The 13138-nt window shown below is 37.6% G+C and overlaps 1 pseudogene; it reads right to left on the bottom strand.

Annotated features, from left to right (window-relative positions):
• Window positions 1–12051: 12051 nt before the first annotated feature.
• LOC122738790 lies at window positions 12052–12789 on the bottom strand (annotated as a pseudogene).
• Between the last annotated feature and the right edge of the window lie 349 nt (window positions 12790–13138).

Here is a 13138-nt window from a genome sequence, read left to right as displayed (position 1 = left end):
CTGTCCCGGTCCCTCTTCTCTTCTCCTATGCCATTACAATTTAGTGATCTCATCAGCTCCAATTGGTTCAAGTATGATCTCTTTGACAGTGATTCTCAAATCTACTTATCCAGTCTAATCTTTCTGCTGATCTCTGGTTTTATGTATTTAACTGGCTATTGGACATTTGTAACTGGATATCTTTTGGGGGCTCTTAAACACATGTCCAAAACTCTATTCATTATTTTTTTCCCTCAAAACCTCCTCTTCCAATTTTCTTTATTACTGTCAAGGACACATCTTCCCAATCCTCCATTAATAATGTAGGTTTCATCTTCAACTTCTCATTCTCATCCCTTATATAGTGTGAGATTTGAAATTGGATATACAAGCATTAAACTCCCCCTTTTAACTTTTCCCATATATATATATATCTCTATTTCCCAGACCACTAAGAAAAAGAAGCCTCTGAGCTTTAATCAGTGAGGGATTCATATTTTTTGTTTGGGAATTAATTAGACAACAAAAGGTGATACCAATTAGGGAAATAGGAAAGTAGAAATACAAATGAATAATCTTAGATCTAAGCTTAGTCTATATTCCTTTATAAAACTCACTGAATCTCAAACTGCCTGCCAGGCCGAGAACCAGCACACCCAAAAGCTGCACACAAAATGCATGTGCCACCACAGCTAAGTTGAAAAGCCAGAGAGAGAGAAAGACCTACATTCATCTATCTATTAAAGGGAGAGCGCATTTCTAGCACCCTCCTCCACCAGAGTCCTCAGGAAAGAGGGCGAGTCAGAGTGCCAGGCTCCCCCTTCTTCCTCCCACTAGCAAACATCACTTCCTGATGCCAAAGGAAAGACCCATGGTGTTGCCCTCAGAGACCTTCACCTCATGGCAGAGATTTTCCACAGTAAGTTTCCAGCAGGTGGCATCATTCCAATCGTTACAATAGTTCATTGCCAAATCTGCAAATTTTGCCTTCATTTCATCCCTCAATTACATCTTTCTTTCCTATGATACTGCTTCTACCCTGGTACACCAAATACAACATTCATCAGATCATACCTAGGCTATTAAAATGGCCTGCAGGTTGATCTCTCAGCCAAAAGTCGCTCCCTACTCCAGTATATTTTCCACTCAGATGTCAATGTGATCTTCCTAAAGGAATTGTGATGGAATAAAGAAACTGCGTAGTTACAACCAGACAATGATTTATTTGGCAATGCATGTGATTGCAGAAACAAATTCAGTCCAAAGCTCTTGGTAGCACACAGATCCAGAACTTTAGTTTCTATAGTTTTTTTATGTAATTGATGGGAGTGGGAAAGCAAGATTGTAGGGATTTGGTACAGCTAATTTCTTATTGGTGGAAGATATTGGGAGTCACTGGGGTGAGAAGGGGAAGGTCAGTCTTGCTACTTTCCTGTCTTGTAACTTCCCCATGATCAGGTGACTTACAAGAAGATAGAGCTTAACTTCACAAAATGGCAAAGGCAAAATGGAGTTATTCATGCAGTTTTGAATGTAATGAACCATATTATCCACATACCCCCACTCAGTAAACTCTAGCAACTCCCTATCACTTCTAGGATCAAATACAAAATCCTCTATTTGGATTTAAAAACCTTTCATGAATGCCCAAGTTACCTCCCTACTCTTCTTCCACCTTCACCCCTCCCCACATTCTCTATGATATAGTAACGCTGGCCTCATTGCTATTCCTCAAGCAATTACTCTAGGCATACTCACAGGTTGTCCCCCATACTGAGAATGCTCTATCTCTTCATCTCTGCCTCCTGGATTCCCTGGATTCTTCAAGTCCCAACTCAAATCCCACCTTCTATAGGAAGCTTTTTCCAACCCCTCTGAATTCTAGGACTTTTTATTATTTCCAATTTATTCTGTATATATCTCTTTGTACTTAATTGTATGTTGTCTCCCCCACCAAAATGTGAGCCCCTTTAGGACAGGGACTATCTTTTACCTTGGTTTATATCCCCAGAACTAAGTACAGTGTCTTGGCACATAGTAGGTATTTCAGAGATATTTATTGACTGACCAATTTCCCTTCTCCCAACCACAGTGCTCTCAACTCTAAAATGGGGGTAAATAATGCCTATAGAACCTGTTTCACAGTTTTGTTGTGAGAATCAAATGAGTCAATGGATGTTCAGTACTTTTCAAACTTTATAATACTCTATAGGTATCAATAGTTGTTCCAGATTTTAGAAATATATTTTGCCCAGATTCACCATGACCCTTATTTTTCTTGTAGATCCAGGGGTAGTCATTCTAAGCAGCACATTTAGTATCATTTACATAATCAGTTCCATGAAGGCAGAGGCCCCCTTTTATCTAAACTCTCCATCTTTCCCAGCTTCTAGCAGAATGCTCTGAATGCAGTAGGTATTTAAAAGACATGTGATTATCAGTGGTTTACATAGAATAGGAGCTCCAGAAATATTTGTTAATTGATTAGTTGTTATTCATGCTCTGTTTTGTTCTTACCTTTGTCACTCAACTGTCCCAAACCACTCATAATGTATAAAATCAGGTAATGGTAAGCATTGTCTCCAAAAGAAAATAAAGCATATTTATTTGCCAGCTAAGGAGTTTGACAAATATGCCTGACATTCACTAGGAAGAAACTTTTTAGATTAAGGAAAAGTGGTCTTCCTATAGATAGATGAGAGAGAGAGAGAGAGAGAGAGAGAGAGAGAGAGAGAGAGAGAGAGAGAGAGAGAGAAAGAGAGAGAGAGAGAGAGGATAGATCTATAAATAAATAAATAAATGAAGGCAAGTCATTTTTCAGTTATGTCCAACTATTTTGTGACCCTATTTGGTGTTTTCTTGGCAAGGATACTGGAGTTGTTTGCCATTTCCTTCTCTAGCTTATTTTAAATATGAGGAAACTGAGGCAAACAGGGTTAAGTGACTTGTCCAGATCCACACAGCTAGTAAGTATTTGAGGCCAGACTTGAACTCAGGAAGATGTCTTCCTGACTCGAGGACCACTACTTTATCCATTGTACCATCTAGCTAACCATTCATTGTGCTACCTATTTTTTAAAGTGAGTTGAATTTAAGACTCAACACTTTACCTTGCATCTGCTAATATTTCAGTGACTTTAAATTCTATTTGCAATTAACTTTTCAAAATTTTGGCCTTGGATTTATTCTAGCATTATTCTAGCTAGTGAGAACTGAACAGTCAGCAAAGTCTTAGAAGTGAGAGGAATTCAAGTAATAAATTGTGTTCTTGGACAGAAGCCAAATTTATTTTAATAACACATCCAGATTGTTATTACTAATGATATAAACTCAAATGAATACTGAGTTAGAGATTAGGAAGTATCTTCTTCACAGTAATATAGTAATATAGTTCAAGTATGGTTGTCATCACTTTATAGAACTGAGTTTCAGAGGGAGGAGGTGACTTTGTTCAAGGATGACCCTACCAGCAAGTGCCACAACCAGGACGTAAACCCAAGTCTGTCCAGAGCTATTTCTACTAGAACATACTTCTTTTCTAAATTGTTGAATGTACATCTACAGGCATTCTGTATGTACTAATTCTAATTCTAATTATTCTAATGCTAATTCTGTCTATGCCAACCCAGAGATGGGTAGAAGGGGGTAATAATTTTTATAGATAGATTGGGAAGAATGGTTTATCAGCTTTGGAAGATTTCTCACATGGCACAGTCAATCATACAAGGCACACTGACATTGAAAATGGCTATTCAGTTCCGAAAAAATCAACAGCCCATTGCTTAAATCAATGTTGTTTTTTACTTATTCTCTTGATAGCAAAGGGAAAATAGTTCAGAAAACAAAGAGAAAGAAAATGAAGTTTGGTTTGGCAGATAACTTCTATATAATTGATTAATTTGAATATTTCCTATTAAAAATAGCCAAAAGGGCAGTTCCATTGACCCAAGTACTAAAGAGAATAAGAGTGATTAGATGGTTAAAATTGAAAGTTTCAAAATAATATATAATTCTTGAACTGGGAGCACAATGACCTTAACAAATGTTAACAAATGTTTGCCTTTTAAGCCCTAACACTAATAAATTGAATGATAGACCAGAAACTTTTTGACTACTTTTGACACACAACAGAAACCCCAATTCTCCTCTCATTTCAGAAGGGAAAGAACCTTTTGTAAAATATAAGCAAAAGAGAAACTAAGAAGAAATAATAATGTATTTAAATCCTTATTTCTTGTTCATTTGTTTGTGTCACAAATAATTAAGATCTGAACTTTAGAGTGGTGAATGTGACAGTTGAAGATCATGCCTTCCAGCAAATTGGACCTCATACAAGACTTTCCTTGCACCTCTCTACAAATAATTGTAATGCTGTCTTGGCCAAATGCCAGAGATGGATGCTGCTGGTTTGAGTCATATTTCCCACCATCACCCTCCTCAGATTTCCGGGGAGTTTTGTCCTGATGTGAGGAACTTGTGAAGGGCTCATCTTTGATTAATAAATTCACCTAGTTCCACCATTTGAATTTATAGGTAGGAGAAAGAATTGCAAGAGATTAGTCACATGAAAGTCAGAGAGGGGAGACTATGGAAGTCTCAGCTGTAGATGTGGCATCCGTGAGATACCCTAGAATGAAGCCACACTGGGAGAAAGGATCATGTATTGGTGAAATCCGAAGAAATTTCAGACTAGTAATTTTTCATTTCTTCCTCTCTACCTTTACACTTCCCTCTTCTGAGAAGGTGGAACCTGCTAAGTTTCTTGGGTTTGTGGGAGACTTGTATCTGGTTCATAAAAGTTTAGTTACCTTTCTGTGTTTGTGTTGACTCAAGGCAAAATGTGATAAGGCTTTTCACCATCTACTTGACTTAAACACTGTGTGTTATTCTATTGCAAGAGAAAAGGAAAATTACAGAGCACTTTGAAAGGGTGAGGGAGATTTAGAATTGAAGTATTTTGCCAGAGTATGACATTTTATTGGGGACTTGAGCTACAAAGGAGAGTTATTGATATCCCAGGACAGATAGAATACTTTTTACTGAGATTTTTCTAGGTTCTCAAAGTGTGACTCAGACCGCTGGAATCCTCTGAAACTTTTTCATGGGATCTTCAAGATCAAAACTATTATTAATATAATACTGACTTTTTTGTCTATAAAGTATTCCTCCCTTTTCCAACCACATAACTATGTAAGGCCACATCTCCTTCATATGCTTCAACCAAAACAACATATCATAACAGATTGAATGCAGCAGCAGATATGAGAATCTAACTGTCTTTTTTCAAGCCAGACATTAATGAGACTTGCAGAAATATATAGAATAATGCTATACTTCTCACTAATTTTTCTATTTTTGGAATATTTACTTAGTTATCTTTCATAAAATTATGTTATGTTAACATGTAATAGGTTTATTATTGTTAATTTAATGACAAATATTTTAAAATACATCAATTTTACTTTCTAATAAAGTAAATATTTATTAATATAACTCACATAAACAAAAGCTCTTCCTCAGTTCTTAAGCATGCAAAGAGATCCTGAGGTCAAAAAGTTGGAGAACTACTGCTCTAGGCAAACTAGTCAAAAGCAATGCTACAAGCAGCTAGATGGTACAGTGGATTTAGGAGGACCTGAGTTCAAATCCTGCCTCAGACACTTGGCACTTACTAGCTGTGTGACCCTGGGAAAGTCACTTAACCCTCATTGCCCTGAAAAAACAAAAACAAAAAAGAAGCAATCCTAAAGGAAATAATTGTCTGGGCTAGCATGGAGGTGAGCATTTATGAATTGCTAGGCCATTTACTATTGTCAACAATAATAATTTCTTTGTTTGAACGAGGAATTCCTTAGCTTATTACAAATCAGTGGAAGTTCAAGTGCTTGAATTTCATAGTTATGTATAAATCACTCAGTCTTTCATTTCCTAGCAGGAGTTCACCTTCTGTTAAGATTTTTACACAGTAACATTTCTCAGCAAAGATCAAGGTGTTATTTAAACTAATAAAAGTCATCCTTCAAAACAAAATTACTTCCTACTTATATAAGTGTGGTTCGAGGGCCACCAGCAGATTGGAGAGCAGGTTGTCACAAACCTGAATGTGGCCTTTCTAGGAGCATAACAACTCTGCTGGATTTAACTGTGCTCCACTTTCTATGACCATCCATACTTCACAGATGCATAAGAAAGTATGATTCTACTTCAGAAGTGTATACTAGCTGGGACACAGAACTGAATAATCAAAAGTCTGAATTCAGAAGTTTTCTCTTCCCTTTTTTTGCCAGTCAGGTCTCTTCCCCATAGCACAGGAGACAATTACACCTTTATTATTTTTGTTGTTTTTGTTGCTTTTTTTAAGGTGGAGGGGGAGGCCCTGTGTTTTGTTAATATTGTTTGTCTTAAAAAGAAAATGGTATAAAATCAGGGAAACATGGACTGTAATGAAGTAATTAGCACCAGAAAGATAATATACACTGTGAGTTGTTCACTGGTATCTGACTCTGTGACCCCATTTGGGGTTTTGTTGGCAAAGACAGTGGAGTGGTTTGCCATTGCCTTCTCCGCTGATTTTACAGATTAGGAAACTGAGGCAAATAAGGTTAAGTGATTTGGCCAGGGTCACAAAGCTAGTAAATTTCTGAGGCCAGATTTGTACTCAGATCTTCCTGATTCTAGCCCCAGTGATCTATCTGCTGTATCATCTAGTTGCCCTGTGTGAAAATGGATACTTTGATTTCCTTGAGCTCCTCCAAATATCCAGGTAGCCAGAACAACTGTATGAGGACTGATAATTCCTTGTGTGATGGAGAGTAAACCAAAAAAAAAAGGGGGGGTGGCAGCTAGGTGGTGCAGTGGATAGAGCACTGGCCCTGGAGTCAGGAGGACCTGAGTTCAAATCTGGCCTCAGACACTTGACACTTACTGGCTGTGTGACCCTGGGCAAGTCACTTAACCCCAATTGCCTCACTAAAAGAAAAAGAGAGAGAGAGAGAGAGAGAGAGAGTAAACCTAGCTGGATAAGCAAAGCATCAGTTAACTCTGAAGCCAAAGACTTGTCTGACTGTTGGATGTGTGACTATGGATGTAGACCTTATCTTCAGAAATTCCCTACCTTTGGAATAATCCTTTTTTTTCCCTAAGAATTATCTTATTAAGACATATCCTAATAAGACCTTTAACCTTTAACTTATCACCAAAGATTCCTTCTGATTTATGTATCGTTCCTTTCTAAGCCCACTTTTCCCTCCAAATTCCTTACCTGCTTCTGTTTAAAATGTATATAAAGCAGGGTGGCTAGGTGGCGCAGTGGATAAAGCACCGGCCCTGGATTCAGGAGTACCTGAGTTCAAATCCGGCCTCAGACACTTGACACTTATTAGCTGTGTGACCCTGGGCAAGTGACTTAAACCCATTGCCCCGTTAAAAAAAAAATTTATATAAAGCTCTGTAATCTGTTACCTAGTGTCCTATTCAGCAATAGACTAGATAGTACCCATTATCATATTAGTTTTTCTTCCCTGCTTAATAAAACCTTTCTTTTAATTTTTATAGGCATTGTCTTTCTCTAGTTCCTTTCCCTTTTAGGTAAAGGCGGGTTTAAATCTTGAGAATTGGCCTTTGCATTGTCTGGAGAACTGGCCTTAGAGTCATCCCCTTTTGTAAAGAGAAATCTAAATACCATTAAGAGAGCATTTGCCTCAATTTATACCTGTAAAGAAAAAGAAAACTGGATGGTGTGTAATTGATTATGATGACCAAGCTTGAAAAGAGGTGAGAAAATACCCCTTCCTACTTTCTTTGCAGAGATGAGGAATGAGAACTGCAAAATTTACTGAGAACGGATTCCCCACCCAGTCCCCTTTTTCCCAGACAAATGAATTGCCTTGGACTGACCAGTCTTGGTCATTTCCAGACTCTTGACCACTTATGGATCTCCCCCAAACAAACTATCCCCTCCCAAAGATTCCCAAGCCTTACTTCCTGTACTTTAGGTTATTATGTAAAAAGATTCATTTACATTAGTTTCATAGCTCCCTCTGTTCTGTTACCTCATAAAAACCCTGTCCTTGTTTCCCATCTTTGGGTATTCCTAGCTTCCAAGCTTTGCCACGTGCTATAGTTCCTCTGCCCTGATTAAAGACCTTATTTTCTCCTATATTGATTGTTTCCTTAATTTCCAGGTTAACAGGAATTATTTATTGCTGTCACAAATATACACAAAATATTTGTGTCACACTGTTGATGGTTGGTTAATTTTTGAAATTGTTTCTCTTAATTTTTAATCCTTGTTGAAGTAGAAAACTCTGAAAAGGGGAGAAAGAAGAGGAATGTATTAATAAATAAATCTCATGTTAAGAAACAAAAGGTATCACTAAAAAAAAGAAAAGAAACTTGTAAGGCTGGTAATACTAACTTATATACATAAGTCTTTCAGGTTTATAAAATATTTTATTCAGTACAGATTACATCCAAATTTCAGGGCTGTGCTCCAGTGCTTAAAGAACAGATGTTGAATGAATGAACAAACAAATGAATAAACAATGAATCACCAAAAAAATATTGGTGGGGGAAAGGGGGAATAAATATTGTAAATCATAAGGATTTGAAAGAGTTCTGCTGACTTTGGTTGAATAATGAACACTTCAATAATCTCTCCTTCCTCAAACTACTGGAAAATGGTAGAAACACAGATGCCTATTCTATTTGAGAACTAAATGCTTTCAATTCATGGAGGTTGAGATCCTTTAAGCATAGCCCCAGGTCCTGAGAAAGGGATTGGAGGTAAAGAGAGTTGGACAAGAGTGAATTCAATTAAGTGAGAAGTCCTAAGGCTATGTTCAAATGCTCAACTTGAGCACAAACTTCCAATGAGCAAACTGTAATTTCTCTCTTTCTCCAGAAGGCTTTCTACCTCTCAAGATCAATTCAACCTAAAATCAAACTTCCCAACCTCAGAGAATAGCATGGAGATATGTGGGGATGGTGATCGCCTCCAAACCTTTCTTTTTATAGTCACCTGGGAGGTCACTGATTGGAAGCAAGTAGGAAAAATGCTGGCTGCAGTTGAATTTGGGTGACTCATTGGTCTGAACTGAAACAGCTGCCCAAGCACTTTTGCTTAGGAATGACCCTTAAACAGGAAATGAGCCTGAAAAGAGGCAAGTTATGCTATTAACATCATGAACTTGCAGCTGTGGAATGGATGTGAGGAAAACATGGGGACAGCTCTGCCTTGAGAAGCAACCCGGGGACATTCAAGGATTCAAAGATTATGTTCCAACATATCAAAAACCCAGGATTTCATTCTTGTGGGCACAATCTTTCTCCATTTCTTCAGATCACAATTCCTCTAATACTCAGTGGATTTGCTATGGCTGAAAAATACATTCCCTACAGCCAAAATAATTATAATGATAGTTCATATTTTATATAGCACCATGGGATTTCCTAAGGACTTTATATACTTCCTTGATCTTCCTGAGTTTTGACAGTCCATTTCTTGTCTCCTTACCTTTTGCACAGGTTGTCTGCCATGCCTTGGATACAGTCTTTCCTCTTAGAATCCCTGGTCACCTTCAAAACTCAGCTCATTTACTATCTTCTACATGAGGCTGTGCTATATCACCCCACCTGTTAATGCCTTTACAAAAAAATTACTTTGATTTCTTCTGCCCATACTTAATGTGCACAATACTCTCCCCATAGAGTGTAAATTCCTTGAGGTCAATGACTGCTTCATTTTTCCTTTGCATCCCTAAGCTCTTACACAGTGCCTGAGAAAGGGAAGACACTTATTGCTAGCATATATAGGGCACATTAAAAGTTTTCAGAGTGATTTTACAATATTATTTCATTTGATCCCCACAACAGCCCTGACAGGTAAGTGCTATTGTTACCCCCATTTTACTGATGGGGAAACTGTTGCTGAAAGAGTTTAAGTGACACCTACAGTCACACAGCTAGGAAGGGGTACTGAGGTCTTCCTGACTCCAGATCCACTAGCTGCACTTAAAAATACTTGCTGTTTGATTGATATACATTATCTCATTCACTCCTCACAACTATTAAGTAGTTACTATTATTGGCTCCATCATTCCTCCAGATGAGAAAACAGTCTCAGATAAGTAACTGTCTAAGGTCATTCAGCTATTAAGTTCTGTCTAAGGCAGAATTTAAACCACAGACTGGCTAACTCTACTTCAGTTACTCTAGTCAATAGACCATAGAGCTTCTAAGGGCAGCTAGGTGACACAATGGATAGAACACTGGCCCTGAAGATGGGAGGACCTGAGTTCAAATCTCACCTCAGATGCTTACTACCTGTGTGACCCTGGGTAAATCACAACCCCAATTGCCTTAACCCCTAAAACATCCAGGCCCATCTCCAGTCATCTCGATAATATATCTTGCCACTGGACCCAGATGGCTCTGGAGGAGAAAATGAAGCTAGTGAGTGCACAACCCCTTCCTCACTTAAGTCCAATTAATTGCAAACCATCTGTCATAGTTCTTGAGAATGAACGACAAATGACAAGAACAGGCTCTAAAATGGAGATGAGACTTTGTTTTGTTGGACACATTGTTGGAGAACAGATATAAAGTTCATCACCAGTATAAATGCAAATATGCAAATAATCTATGATTTCATGAGTTTTAGGAAACTTACTGTATGTGAACTCCCTGAGAGTCATACATTTTGGCAACTATGAAAGACAGGATTTGAACTCCGGTCTTCTTGACTCTAAGCCCAGCATTCTACCCAATATAGAACAGTATCTCTCACCTATATATATTTGAATTTTTATCAGAACTGTTTGTTTAAGAAAAGTGATCTGAAAATCAGGCCCTTGTCTTCAAATCCAAAGTCATACAGACACTTGAGTGGCAGAGGTGGGACTAGAATACTAGTCTCTCAACTCTCAGGCCAGTATCCTTATATTAAAGTATTCATTGGCTCCAGGAAACAGAAAATGACAGAGTCAGCCTGAGTGATCTGAACAAGCCCTTCTAGCTCTATGTCCACAATGACTGTAATTACAAAGGAGGATATGACAAATAAATAGGGATATCATATGATCATGGGATTTAATACTTGAATGGTCAATATACTCCACTAGCCTAGCCTTCAAAATAGAGGGGTCATATGGATTGGGGCATGGCTGAACAAAGTGTGATATATAAATACAATAGGACATGATACATTTCAAGAATTCAGAGAAACATGGGAAGATTTATATCAACTGATACAAATTAAAACAAGCCAAACCAGAAAAAACGTATGACTACAAAAATGTAAATGAAAAGAACACCAATAGGAAGCAGAATAATCAGTGTATGCAATAACCATTAGTGGTTCCAGAAAACATATCCTTCTTCCTGCCCCCATTCCCTCCCTGCAGAGAAACAAATGTAACAGAGGCAGTGTTATATACACTATTCAGTACATTGTTTGTTTTTGCTTAACTGCTGTCCTTTGTTTAGAGCAGGGTTTCTTAACCTAGGGTCTGCGAATTTGTTTGTTAGATAGATAGAGAGATGATAGATGAATAGATAGATGGTTTGGTATATAGGTAAAAAAAGAATTAAATTTCAATATAATTTGTTTTCCCTTAAATCCAATGTATTTTATTTTATGGATTTAAAAACCTTTTTTTCTAGAAAGGGGTCCATAGCATCACCAAACTGCTTAAAAGGTCCATGAAACAACAAAGGCAAAGGAATCTTGATTTAAAAGTTTTAATAGGGGCATGGGGTGTTAAATCCAGAAATAATTGTAATCTAAAAGTAAAGCTCCTTTTAATAACATGTATGTATATGAATAAAGTTCTTAAACTATATAAAGATTCATATACACATTTATATGCATGTATATAAACAACCACTCCACAGTGAAGCATCAGAGATATAGTCAAGTGGATGATTCATTATTATCTAGGTCAGTTGGATAAATTGATAGTGGAAATGTCAAGATTAGAGGTTTCTTTTTTTATAGAGAATGCCAAATATTTGAGATATATTGCTGCATCTTTTCAATGAAGAAGAAAAACGTCATTTTGGTAGACATATCTGTTAGTATCTACTACCTCTGCCAATGTTTTTAAGAGTAGCAGTAGGTTTCATTAGTTCTAATTCCTTCTTTCCAATCATCTTATGAGTCTGAGGCATCAAAGGGGTGACCAGCAATACAAAGTGATTGCTGCAGCAGCTCATCCAACTTTGCACAGTAATGGGCCCCAACTGGCTGTTCTTCTTCCTATGGTTCCTATTGTGATACAGAATCTTCATTTCAAATCCTTTGGCTCGCTGAGCAACTTTGTAGCCAATTTTGCCCATACCTATGATTCCCAGAATAGATCTGGTCACTTCTTGTCCCATACAGTTAATAGAAAGAGACTTAGTGTCTGGTGAAGGAGCTACCTTATATCCTTCTAATAACCTCTGGACTGATGCCAAAAGTAAAACCAATCCCACATCTGCAGTGCAATTAGTAACAGCATGTTTATTGTTGGTCAGTTTCATACCAAAACTGGCAATCATGTTCAGGTCCAGATGATCCAGGCCTGCTCCTGAGTTTACAATGATCTTCAAAGTAGGCAAGCTCTGGAGGAGCTCCTGATCAATACAAGATTTCCCTCCCTATACATATATTGCTTTTATCTTTGGACTGAAATTTGTTTTGTTTTCAAGAAATTCTTGCATGGTGATGAGATTAAAATGTTCCTTATGATCCCCTACATAATTTTTATTCATAGTATATAGTTCTTCAAAACAATTTATCACAATACAAAGTAGCTTTTGATCTTTCATGATCTCTTGATGAAACCGTCTCAAGAAATTCAGAATTCTTAAAGATAACATTTATCTTTTTGAATCTGCAAAGTTTCTATCCAAAGAGGAACATATAATCACTTCCCTTTGTAACGATTGGAATAACGCCACCTGCTGGATACTTACTGTAGAAGAGTTCTGCCCATGAAGCGAAGGTCTTTGAGGGCAAGACCAGGAGTCAGGAAGTGACGCGGGCTAGTGGGAGGAGGAAGGAAGAGACTGGCGCTTTTTCCTTTGGACTCTGGTGGAGAAGGGAGCTAGAAATGTGCTCTCCCTTTAATAGATAGGAATCTAGGCCTTTCTCTCTCTCTCTTCACCAAATTCTTAT

This window comes from Dromiciops gliroides, chromosome 2 (genome assembly GCF_019393635.1).
Source record: "Dromiciops gliroides isolate mDroGli1 chromosome 2, mDroGli1.pri, whole genome shotgun sequence".
Taxonomy (NCBI): domain Eukaryota; kingdom Metazoa; phylum Chordata; class Mammalia; order Microbiotheria; family Microbiotheriidae; genus Dromiciops; species Dromiciops gliroides.
Note: the sequence above shows the minus strand (reverse complement) of the source record. Positions and strands in the feature narration are given on the sequence as shown.